Below are 8,761 nucleotides of genomic sequence, written 5' to 3'. Positions count from 1 at the left end.
TTGAGGATCAAGATTAATCATTTATATTCCTTCAAAATTAAACCAAAGAATAGCACAGAAGCAGAGTGAAAATTAAGATTTAAAATATATATTCATAGAGGAAATTTCCATACTCTGATGAAAGTTTGCTTCAATCTCAGATTTCTTTATAACCACAGACTAGAAATCTCTAATAATAGATACCACCTTCATCCTCTGTTACTCTGCCTGTATTTCTGAGTCCTAGGAGGTCTCATGGTTTCTTCTTCTGTCCTACCTATATAGTGATGAAATCTCAAATTTAGCATTACTTGCAAACTTAATTTGTATGCTTCTTTGCCACTTGCACTAGATATTTAATGAATATCTGTCATAAGACAAGAACTGAAACCATTTGTTTTTCACAGCTCAGTTCATTGAGTTTATCATACTTAATGTTTAGTCCTTTAACCAGTTTTTAAATGTACGTGACAATCAAGGTATATAAGCAAACTTTATTTTTTACTGAAGATTTCAAGGGGCTATTAGCATAATCCACATATTTTATAGCTTATAAGTTTCTTAATTAAAAAAAAAGTCTGGAGAACTAAGGAAACTGAAGACATTAATATGAAGCTGAGAGCTTAGTGGACCTGGAGGATTTGAGGTGCAAACATGTTATATAATAAAATGGAGTAGTAACTTTGGAGAAATATAAGACAATGAGAAATGTGCTGCTAAAAGCTGTAACCCAGGTAACAGGAATTCATGGGTTTTTCCACAGTTCATAACCACTCAGGCCTCCTCCTTTGGTATCTGATCACTTTTAAGCATAATGTTTTAAAATTCAAATTCTGGATCCAATTTTGCCTGTGTTCAGATCCCAGCTTTGTCATTTACTAGTTACATAATATTGGGCAAAATGATTTGTGCCTCAGTTTTTTTTTATCTGCTGAGCAGGAGGAACATAAAATGAGGATATCTTCTAGAAAAATTCTTGACATGTTGAATACACTTTTATATAATATACTCACTGTGGTTGTAATTATTTGTCTTTATTTTTATTTTGTCTTCCCTGATACGGTGGCTTCTTTGAACAGAGATTAATATTTCCTGATCAAAACGACTCAGCCAGGTATCCTGATCATCAGCAACTTACACAGGGCACAGGCTGATGAGGTTCCTGCTCATTATTTCACTAATCATCCACTGAATTTATAACACATTTCATCAATCAGCCAATAAAAGATTAGTAAAATAGATATTTAATCAGACGACTATTCATTTTAGCTAGGACGTTACTGTTCATTTTTAATTTGATCCTTAGCTTTATGATCTATCAAATGGCTAAAGGTGATCTTCCAAATTGTTTAGTAACAACTTCAGATTTTCTATATTTTTGACAAATGCTTCGCTAAAATTTCTCTTTTCTTTTTAAAAGAGCTACTTTTTCTTGGGTTTCTTCAATAAAATCTTATGTACATAGATAAAGCATCAGTTGAAGTTTCCATTAACTTTTACAAAAGGACTCTAATAATAGGAGCTTCTAATGTTAAGAACATAATCCTTCCTAGGAATATTCATTGCTGTTTCTATCTTGGAAACACTTAGTAGAACCTCTTCCTTGGGTTATAAGTGGAGGTGGGAGGTGTAGTTACACAAAATATTTTGACAAATACCATTTTATAATTGAGAAATTTAAAAGAAATGGTTATTAAAGTAATGTATATGTATTATAATTATATAATTAGAATTTATATATTCAGAAATATTATATATAATCATAAAGCCTTAAGCATTTAGAAACATAAAATATTTTCTCAACAGTCCCACAGCTGGATCCACTGTTACAAAAATGTGGCAACGGTAATAAAGGATGAGTTGTATCAGTGGACAGTATATGACCAGAACAGATACTCTTACTTTCTGAGATTTGCTGGCTTGTGAAACAGTTTTTCACTCAAGTGGAAATGATTCATATTGAATTCCGTGGGCATTTGAACAAGTAGTTGGTTTGAGTAGGCATGAAGGAAGTCCTTTTTAAATTGCCTGAAATAAAGTTGTTGAAAAACAGAAAAAGTGTTCTACAAGTTTGGTGAACTAAACAGTACAATTAAATCATCCACCAAATCTTACGATTAAAAATCTAAGCTGAAATATTGATATAATTGTTTTCCACACTTTTTTCTTTTTTGCATTAGAATATATATGATAAAATAAAATTAAAACTGATAAATGAATGAACACTAACCAAACAAGGGAAAAAACTGAATTTAGGTCAGTTGGAACAAAGCTTCCTAAAATACATTTACAGAAGCATTGGTAAACTACAAAATAGCTTTTGGAGATGGACAGTTAAAAAAGTTATAGATTTATGATTTAAGGAATCGTGCTTCTCTCCAGGCCTTGGTTTTTGCAAACAGATAAGTGAATTGTATTGTGTTTGTATTATCATGCCTTTTCACAAAAAAATTGCTTCATGACATTCATAAGTGGAGTTCCAAGGGCAACATCAATTATTCTTTTGGTCCATGACATTTTTATTCACAAAATAATCCTGAAATACTCCCTTTGTAGCATTTGATTCCTCTATCTGATCATATACAAGACCATTTATAGAAAGGGGAAACTCAAGAAAGACTTTACTAATAGCTGGAAAAATGCCAGCATATTTCAGTAATTTTCTCTGTAAACCTGTAATGAGCAAAGGAATTGGAAACCTAAGTTTTGCCGTTTATTATTGCTTATTCAAGTATAGTTATAAGAAAAAATATGTTATTGATTTCTTTTATATTTGTATAAGTGCTATATTCATAAATAGCTGCTGAAAGTTTAGGCATTTTGATCCTTTGAAACAAGTAGTAGCAATGTACCTGTGACCTTTTATTAGCATTAATATTTAGTAAGAATTTCTATATGAGCACTACATCAAAGTTTACATTTAAGATTTCCTCTGTTACTGGCCTTAAGAAAATGGATTGCATGTTCTTAGGCAAATAAAAAAAGACTATTGTGGAGAAAATAGTTATTCAGTGGTAGACTATTATTGATATTCAGGCAGTTTTATTATAACTTCAGAGTGATTTCTGGCATGAACTTCAACGGAATCATCATCATCCTTACTCTGATGTGAACATTGCTAATGTTATTAACTCTGAGAGAAATGAAAGCTTCACTTTCATATAAGTACCTGAAGACTTAATTCCAGTATCTGATTGAACTCTCCATGTGGAAAAAGTGAACCTGAGTGTGCAACTTAAGTTTTGTGCAGTTCAAGTAATGAAAACCCTAGGCCTGACGCTAATCTTTTGAATGTATAGATTTCTTACTTGGCAGCATAAACTACTTGGCTCTCGTTGTAAAATAAGCTGTTGCTCAGATCCTAGCAGGAGACTCTGGTCCCTGTAAGTGTTTTACTGCTGAAACAAAAATGATTACCCAACTGTAAATTTCATATTATAATTAAAATTATCAAAAACAAATTATTTGGCCACTACTTATATTATGCCTTCATAATGACCCTTGCTTTTATCAGAGCACCTTTAATACTTTCTTCAATTACTTATATCTTTGAGGAATGAAAGATATTTATTTATTTTCAATCTACAGCACTTTGAACAGTGGTTGTGCAAGGAAACAACATAATCCTTGCTGAACTAATGAGATGAATTTAACTACTTATAGACCTGGGGCAATCAGTAAAATACAGTATATAAACAGAATGACCAGAGGTAGATATCTTTCAAATATTCTTATCTTTCTATATCTTAATACTTTTTAAAGTTAAATATGGCTATAGAAATGATCTAGTAGTTCTATCAGATCTCACTATAAATCAAGAAACAGAGATTTTGATATATCCTTGAATAATATCCTATAATTTAAACCAAGAAACAATATTTAAAGCTTTCATATTCAAAATATAGATTAATTAATTGATAAACTCATGATGGGTCAAGCTGAGCCTGGCCAAACACAGATCTTTGCCTACGGCGATATACTTCGGTTCACTCGCAAACCAGCAAAGAAGTGATACAAACATTTTAATATATAAAATTTACACAGCTCCTTGAATTCGCCCTTTTTTTCCAGAGGAAAAAAACAAGTCTGATTAAGTAGCCAAGAAACTGAGGCTTTTGACCCTTATACCATTAGGGTGTGAAGGAAACATCAGAATTCAGAGGTCTTTCTACTACTGGAGCTACGTACAGATTCTTATTCTTTATTACTTACCGCATGGTTATGCCTAAAAGTGGCCTTACCATGCATGACCTAAGACACCAGCTCATCTTGATAATACTAGAGACATCTATCTCTTGGCCTGAAGCAAACCACTGCTGTTTCCTTTCTTTTAGCGCTGAGTAGTGTACGTCTGCCCTACAACAATTACAGAGATTAGAGGTGAACTTCATCTGTTAAATTGATCTTTCACTTAAGTTCCTGTTGTGGAATGTTTAGATTTCAGTGCCCAGTAGCCCTTTATGATTCATGCGAAATTCACTAGTGTGCTACACTATCATTAGACAAGAGATGATGATCATTGGAAATTTTAAATTACCTTCCATACTTGTCCTCTTTGAACATTTCAGAGGACAAACTTTTTTTTAAACCATTTTTTTAAGGTAGAGAAGCCATTAACAAACATGGTGATGTATATCTGTTTTTTCTTTTCTTTTTTTTTTTAATTGTCTCTAAACTACTAGAATTGGGAAATCTTTTTTTTTTTAAAGATGTTGGGGGTAGGAGTTTATTAATTTATTAATTTAGTTTTGCTGTGTTGGGTCTTCGTTTCTGTGCGAGGGCTTTCTCTAGTTGTGGCGAGTGGGGGCCACTCTTCATCACGGTGCGCGGGCCTCTCACTATTGCGGCCTCTCTTGTTGCGGAGCACAGGCTCCAGACGCGCAGGCTCAGTAGTTGTGGCTCACGGACCTAGTTGCTCCGCGGCATGTGGGATCCTCCCAGACCAGGGCTCAAACCCGTGTCCCCTGCATTAGCAGGCAGATTCTCAACCACTGTGCCGCCAGGGAAGCCCTGTTTTTTCTTAGTTGTTGTAAAATCTTCAGAAAATTTGACACATTAAGATTAATTCTTAAAACGAACCGCATAAGAATGCAGAGTGTATTCTTTTGAACTGAATTAAAACAAGGCCTGCATTAAGCATCTGTGGATTGATTACCTGTAGATTGTCTTTATTCTCTACCTATTTAAAAAATGTCTCTTCACCTCCAACATCTTCTGTATAATTCAGTGGTCCACCCTCCTCCATTCAAACCACTTCACTGTTACTCTGACATTCCTGCTAGTCTGACCTCTGATTTTACATGTTGCCCAAGGCAGTATACTAATGAATACACGTGCCTCTAATTTTCTACCAGTTACTTCCTCCCATGAAGGAAATGTATTTCAGTCTTGTACTTTATCTTTTTCAGAAAGGGTTATTGGTTTTCTCTTTTACAAGGAAGACAAAGAAAGAAGGTTTCTTCTTTAAGAGAAGAAAGGTTATGAGTTCTGTTTTGTTTGCTGGGTTAATAGTAATTAACCAAACAGACATGCCTAGTAAGTGTTTATAAATAGGAAATTAGGAATCAGGAAGATGTCAATTAGACATATAGATTAGCAAGTCCTTTACATTGAGATTGAAGCCTTGATAGTTTTCAAAAAAATAATATTTTATAAACACTTCAGGCTAAACTTATATATAATCAATCCTCAAGAAAGGTGAATTCTATTAACATAAGTTGAAAAATATGATAAAGTAAAAATTGAACCAGCAACCAAATAATAAATGAAAATAGGTTGAAACTATTTTCAGACACTACAAAATAAAATAATTTTTGGGAATTATTAATATTACAATTTCATAGATCTAAAGTGTTTTTACATTATAAAATTAATTGTTCCCCAAATTCTACATTGAAACAAGTGGTGAAATTGGAAAGAAAATCGTAGTTTCATTTTTAAGAACTAGGTTCTGCTCCTAATTTTGCCACATTAAATGTATATTCATTTGTTTATTCAAATAATAGCTAATTGATGATCACCTAAATACATTAGTCAGCAAATTATTTACACATCTAGGCTTATTTTCTCATCTGTAAAAAATAAAATTTTTCATGTAGCAGTCAATATGATTATTTGATATAGATCATGTGATAGCAGCCATCATATTACCTGCCAAGTAGTAATTTATTTCATTTATTTAATTTTGACATAATTTGTAGTCATTATTTAACTTAACTGTTTTTCATCCTTGTGCCAAATATCATGTTATTTTTTTGTTCTTCCACCTCCTATTTGTTAATCAAACAAATATAAAATTCTCAGGTGATGCTGAGTGCATGCAGCCATTGCCAGAGGCTGAGAGGCTATTGGTTTGATAGTTGCTGTTTTTGGATCAGTGTGAGTCTGGCACTTTTAAGGACTTTTTGCAGCCAACCCATCTTGGCTCACTGGGCAAAGTAAACTCCCAGGCCAATAAGAGAGACCTGCTGAGTAAAATAAATCACTTGAAATGGCACAAAAGCAAGAGAGTTCTTTTTCATTTTTTGGTCACAAATTGTGTTGATCTTTCACCAAACACATATTCTATCTTGGGACCACAAGTGAGAGAGAATCTTTAAAAGCTACAGTGGAAGAAAAAACAACCACCCGCTTTCTTAGGTGGGAATATAATTTCAAACAAAGAGGATAAAAAAAAAATTTAAAGGGAGGGGAAAAAAGAAGTGGAATTTTTTAGGTCTAATGATAACCTTTCTAATTTCCCATCTCTGTGAATCTAGGTAGGAATAGCATATACTTTCTCAGATTTTTTCCCTTAAATTACATTAAAAATATGCTTTAGAATGATTAATATGTCAAAGCTATATTTCCATTTATATATATATTTATATAAAACTACAGTATCCCCATAGCTTTAACTTAAAATCATTTCATATTTTTCTCTATTCTGAAAGTGACTGGAGAATAAATGCTTAGAGATGTGTTTCTTTAAAAAGTTTGCTTGATTTTAACATGATTACTGATTCTTTTTCTGAAATTTCATTAGCATGCAAAAAGTTCATGTTTCTGAAATGATAGAAAATCTTTGTTTAGGTGTGGTTTACTTAAGCATTTGCCTCTGTCCTAGCAGATCATGAGTTATACCAAAAGCACAATTGTTTACAACTCAATTCCTGGGACAGACTTAGGTTTAGAACACAGGCTCATTAAAACTCTGTTGAACTGAATTAATTTACTATTTTGAAATGAATGGACAATTTTTCTTTGAATTCTGTCAGTTTTGTTTATAATTTGAAAAATTTGCCAGCCTTCCACACTGACCAAATGAGTGTAACAACTGGCTATGTGATTGCTATTAGAGTAGAAAAAGCCCAGAATCTAAAAGCAGAAAATTCTCCTCCATAATAGCTCTGTGACATTGTATAAGCCATCTCCCCTGAACCTCAATTGTTTTTGTCATCCATGTAATGATGATATCATCTTCATCTTTCCTGGCTGGGATTTTGAGCCTTTGGAATAAACTTTGACAGAAGAATAATGTAAGTCTTTTGGAAAACTGTTGTAAAATCCCCTTTATACTTCTCTAGCAGTTGATCTTCTCAGCATAGGTATTGTTTTTTCACCTCTTACTCATTATCACTGACCTTTCTTGGAACCTCTTCAGACATGTATGTGTCTCTTAAATACTTTGGTAGAGAAGTGGATGTAATACTGTTCTGAAATAGATGGAAAATTTTGACTCCTATATAGAAAGACAATTACCTCAGCACAATATTTTTAATACTGCAACCAGTGTTTTTAATATCATAATATCATAACCAAGAAATAACTTTTTAAGAGTACTGTATTAAAGTTTATATTATTTTATTCTTCTGCTATAGTGGCAGTTGTACACATATTTTCATTATGAAGACAACACCAAAATGCTGTTTTCTTCAAGAAGAAAGGGCACACAACTGTACAATTTTATGGAGACACATTAACTTTTTATGAGAAAGTTTGTATAAGAAATCATAAACTCTGAGGGTAGAATGAAAAGCACCAATGAAAGTCATTTTTGTGATGACCAGAATGTGGAATCACAAATAAGTACAATTGCAAGAATATCCATGTACTATACAGTGGCCCAAATGAATAGATTGTCCTGCCATTCCACTAAATAGAAAACCCTTGAACAGGACAGGTTCTGGTAGGAAGAACATGAGTTCAGACTTAGATATATTGTGTGTGTGATATGTTTGTGGCATCAGAAAGGAGGTATCAATTAGACTGAAAGAAGTGAAAGTGTGGAGCTCAGAGAGCTGACCTCGACATTAGTACATCTGCACTTAGAGGGAGCCCACTGAAGTCAAGCTTGTGAATGAAGGTTCCCAGAAAAAAGTATCAAGTGAGAAAAGAAGAGGATCTGAGATCAAAACTTTAGGAAATTCCAACATATAAAAGACAGAGATGAGAAAATGAGCCAGCTCAGGAGGTAGAGAGAAATAAAAAGAGTAGCTAGGTGAAAATCAAGAGTGTATTTAGTCAGTAGTTTTAAAAAATTGATCTGGAAGAAGAGGGATAAAGAAAGAGGAATGGACATTAAGTAAAAATGGACAAATGCCATTTTATAAATGCAATCAAACACCTACATTTAATTCCATTTAATTCAAACAGTAGAACGATTTCTGTGTACAAAGCACTATGTGCTAGGGAATTGAGAGATGCAAGGTATATTTGTTGGTTTTTTTTTTTTGGCTATGTTGGGTGTTCATTGCTACGTGTAGGCTTTCTTTAGTTGCGGCGAGTAGGGGCTGCTCTTTGT

The sequence above is a fragment of the Pseudorca crassidens genome, chromosome 12 (assembly GCF_039906515.1).
Source record: "Pseudorca crassidens isolate mPseCra1 chromosome 12, mPseCra1.hap1, whole genome shotgun sequence".
In the NCBI taxonomy this organism is placed as follows: Eukaryota; Metazoa; Chordata; class Mammalia; order Artiodactyla; family Delphinidae; genus Pseudorca; species Pseudorca crassidens.
This window is presented reverse-complemented; position numbering follows the sequence as displayed.